Source organism: Rissa tridactyla, chromosome 5, assembly GCF_028500815.1.
Source record: "Rissa tridactyla isolate bRisTri1 chromosome 5, bRisTri1.patW.cur.20221130, whole genome shotgun sequence".
Lineage (NCBI taxonomy): Eukaryota > Metazoa > Chordata > Aves > Charadriiformes > Laridae > Rissa > Rissa tridactyla.
In genome coordinates, this window is record NC_071470.1 from 69,066,415 (window position 1) to 69,071,168 (window position 4,754).

General features: G+C 36.5%; 1 long non-coding RNA gene across 1 annotated transcript; it reads right to left on the minus strand.

Moving 5' to 3' along the window:
* Positions 1 to 243: 243 nt before the first annotated feature.
* LOC128910138 (uncharacterized) lies at positions 244 to 3,394 on the minus strand. The gene is made up of 3 exons (XR_008466620.1): positions 3,327 to 3,394; positions 2,401 to 2,559; positions 244 to 834 (listed from the first exon to the last, which is right to left on the minus strand). It is a non-coding gene; the product is annotated as an uncharacterized LOC128910138 (long non-coding RNA).
* Between the last annotated feature and the right edge of the window lie 1,360 nt (positions 3,395 to 4,754).

The window sequence follows — 4,754 nt, forward strand, 5'->3', positions numbered from 1 at the left end:
AATCTTTTCTTTCTTTGAAAAAGCATAGCTTTCTAAAGGCAAAAATTAAATGTTAAATTGAAATACGAGGATTTAAATGTGTTTTTTTCTTCCACAATTTTACATAAAAACAAAATCTAATTTTACATAAACGTGTTTCAAATAGCTCTTTATAAATATTTGTTTTATAGAAACACAAGCAAGATTCTGTGCCTTCTCCCATTTTCAGGATGGATTTTTTTGTTTGTTTTTATAAGCTGTACATATATGACTATCTAGTAAAGGAATGATGAACACTGAAAAGCACCGTGTCTAGTTCAGGCCGCCAAAGAGGGAGAATTTCTTTCGTTCATGGAGCTGTGGCAAAAGCTTCATAAGCCCAACATTGGCAATGTTCTGGAGATGAGTCTCTAACAAATAGTAAAGAAAAATAAGGAAGAGTAAAGAAGAAATTGTGCTAAACTCTAGCAGGGGTAAAATCTGAACTGGGACAGGGGCATGAAATCTTTGAAACCTTCTAAGCTGATCTACATTTTACATGTTCTTGCACGCAAACAACACCAAACATTTTCTATTCCCAATGTCCTCTGTAAAGCTGATGAACTGCAGATTTTTTTGATGTGCTCTAGCAAAATGTGATTAAAATTAACATTAGGTAAGCGACTTAAACCTGTCAGGAAATCAGGAGGGAGCAGAAGGGATTTCTGAGAGAAGAAAAAGCTGAAGATTTTTATTTTAGTGTGGTTCACCTTAACGGATTAGCTTTTTCCCTTGTTTGACTGTACCGCTGTCAGAGATGCAGTGAACTGCTGCTCCTGTGTACTTAATAAACTTCCGATGTGTTCCAAAGACCCACTGAAAAAAAAAATGTTCTTTTTCCATCAATCCAAAGAGGTTTTTAAAGACCTGTATCATTAGGGGAAGTCACAGTTTTCTGCGTATTGCTCAGAAATGGACGTTTTAACTGGATGACAGCTGAACTCCCAAATATTTGGATAGGACCAGTTTATCCTGTAGTTTGTAATAACTTGCTTGGTACTCTTTTGTGTTTGCGTGTGTGTGTGTGTATATATATACACACACACATATAAATGTCTAAAACTTCTGAAGAGTAGTAATCGCCAAACTCTTAAAGAAACAGCTATATATCACGCAAAAGGAGTGCTTGTATATTTATGTGAACATCTCCCTATTACTACTGTTTCTCTTTCCTACGGAGTGTCCTCCTGTTATAAATGATGCGCTTGTTTATACCTAAGATAAATAAGTAGCACACATTTTGCATATAGTAAGTTGCATTTGCAATGTAAATTAATAACACAGCCATCATGGAAATAAGTACCAACTATTCAGGTGACAAAGAAAATGCACTTTTCAGCTGATTCAGCTCCCACCATGCCTTTTGTTAACTTTCCCTTCAAGAGTCCAGTCATCAAATTGACACTTGCCTGTTCATTTGATTCACCCCTGGGCTCATTTGTGAGAAAATTAAACAGGAACAGTCTTATGTAAAAAATGTTATAAGGTTACCTTACTCTTTGGTTTAACTGTTGGCAAGGAGAAAGCTTTGCCTCCTCAAGTACTCCCGTTCCCAGGAGGACCATTAACACACAAGTCCATTCACGCAGGAGGCTTCTGCAATGGTTTGTGTCCTTTGACTCCCTGCCAGTATCGACCCAGTCCCGCTGAAAGGAGTTTCTTCTGGTACAGGGCCCAACTAATTTCCATTCCCATTCAGCTCATTCATTTCATGGCTCTTGAGGCAGAGCCTCACGCCTACGCTTTGTCTCTGCCCTGACTATGAGGACTCGGCAATTAGCAAGGATCTATCACAACGTTAAGAGTGGGAAGCAGAAGTCAGAGGGAGAGCTGCGGAGAGCTCAGAGGCCTGCCATCACCCTTACAAACAATTAATTTTTTAAGTATGAAGAGTGGCCATGGCCGTGATGAAATACATTACTGGTCTACACCCATAAATGCTATATATTTGAATGTGCACACACCCAAGTTCTGTCACTTATCGCTAGTTCCTTCAGTGGTAGTGACAAATTATTTCAGAGTAGTATCTTTTTATATGTATTCCAGAAGGTCTGTATGGAAATTAATTTGTTTCCACAGGGAAGCGGAAAATGTAACACTTCTTTTATGGAATAAGCTTACTAAAAGTTGGCTCTTTTATTACTGACTTTCTCTGTAGCCCAGAACAGTATGTGGTATTTATTGATAAACGTGGTGAAAAAGTGAACAATTGCCACTAAGGATAACCTTCTCTGGTCACAAAGTTGTTCCTATTTCTTTTATAAGACAAATAAAGATTGTTCAAACTCTCCAAAAAAACAAATTTTCACAAAGCTAGTGAAAGTAAGGTCACACATTTACTTTTGTTCCACTGTTGTGTAGAAGTTTTAGCAGGGTCATTACCTCAGTCTACGGAGAAAAGGCTTCACTTGCAGAGGCTGGTTCTGAATGGAAACAGTTTAATTTGAGGGATGTAGCACAGTATTTGGTATTATTAGGATTGATCTTCTCTGTAGATATCAATAACCTTGATTTGAGAAATGTGTTGAACTATGATGAAACCTAAAACAGAAGAAGACAATCGATACGAAAGGGAGAAAACAAAACATATAAATAAATAAATATAATACATTGAAGAAAGCAGAAGCATGGGGAGCTGTATGCTTTATATGAGTTTTATACAACAGCGTTAAATATTTTGGATACACTTTGCTGTTAAACAAGGTTAGAAATTTGGTGTTTCTTCTGGCAAAGACGTCTTTTTATTTGTACTAGCAAACAGAAGTCAAAAGCAAAATAAACGACAGTGTCTGGACTGGCTTGTTGGATTCCAAAAATATTCCCTTAATTCAGTGTCTTTTGATATAAATGCCAGGAAAGACAATTACACTGTTATTGCAGGCCCCATTTAATTTCTCCAGCAAAACCTGTATTTATTTGCAGCCTTCTTATTTTGTTGCTTTCTGTCCCCATCCCTAGTTGAATATAACCTGTTCTACTTTTGACGAATGTTAGGACATTTGATAGCTATCAGTGAGGCATTTGTGCTTCCTTCAGAGTTTAAAAACAAACACACTGATTGTCTTCTCCATTTCTAACCGCAAAAGAAAACAGTGATTGATACATATTTAAAGTACTAACCTTTTCTGCCAGATAGTATAGATATATTTCAAATTGACATGTTAAGGTTGCTGGAAAATGTTAAAGAGAGTTTTGTCTATCAAGATTTTCAGGACAAGAGCATTCAGCACAGAATACCACATGAAGAAAACTTCACTGCGTTTTGTTTCAGTAGTATGAATCGTTTACAAAATCAAAGTTTTAATTACCTTTGAGATACACAGTACTGATTTTGCAGATCTCTCCCTGTTTTCATCACAGCAGGAGGAGGTGAAACGGCCTAATAAAGACAGGTAAGCATAATTGTTCATTACACATTCAAGAAGACTTCGAGAGGGGATTTCATTTGCTGTGGAAAAGTTGAGACAAGCTTATGCTACAAGACAAGCTTGTAATAATAATTCTCTCACGTCTTGAAGCAGCGGTATGAAAGGCGAAGACACTCTAAGGTAGTGCTCCCCTAAACCCTGGCTTCCAGGCAGTGTGTTATCAGACCCCTCTGGTGTGGCTCCCAGGTAAAGAACATTAAAAGAATTAAGACTGAGACTGACAGGGAGAACAAAGAATGATACTGATGTCAGCGTGACGCTTGCTGAATATTGTTAAACAATAATATTGTTAAACAATAATATGAGAAGCTTGGGAGTTGGGAGAAGCTTGGGCAAAAAAGGTGTTTGTTTGGGTTTTTTTTCTAGTATATTTGTGAATTGTAAAAAAGTTATCTATTAACAAAAGTAAACTAAAGAAAGACATTTCAGAATAATACATGGAAATGCTGCACTGGTATCAGATCAGATCTTTTTATGCAGAAATCATACGAAAATCCAAAACACTATAAAAAAAAAGTAATAAAACGAGTACTCAGTGGACTCAAAGAAATATATGTTTAAAGACATTAATAAATACAACCTCAAAGAGCAATCTCTTGAGAAAAGGCATCAGTCAGTTTTGTAAGAAAATAATTCATTTTCTTCTGGAAGAAATGGACAATTCAACTCTTAATTAACAGCATTAACTCGAAGTATTAAGAAAGAACAGAGAACAAGAACTGAAATGGAATCATTATGTCTATAGAAGAAGATTAGAAGCCAAAGTATTAGAAATTTGTAAGACAAATTTGCAATGTATGATGATCAGAGTATATTTGGAAGAAAAGGGGAGAACAGAGCTGGAAAGGGAAATGGAATATTTATGGAATGATAGAACAATGAACTTAAATGGAACAAAATAATCAGCCCAGTCAGTGGTCTGCTAAATTTAACTCTGAGTGGAATCCTTTTCATTTATATTCATGGTCTTTCAGACTTTATTTATTGGTACCGTAACATGTTTCAGGCTATCACCCTAAAAATGAGGTGAAGAAAGAGTAAATCTAATAAGAACAAATATAAAAGATAGTGGATGTCAAGCATCTAGTGCAACTAAAGGACTGTTAAATAGGGACTAAATGGATAACATAAGAGTGATGCATGGGTTTGATGGCTGGCACAATCATAGGATTTTATATGGAAATAGGTTTCAGGCAACCACCCTGAGCTGATCTGTCCTGGATACTGCGTGAAGTTCATACTCATACTAGCCAGTGACCAGACCTAGGACACGGACTGTTGCTGTGCACTGGAAAACAAATGACACTG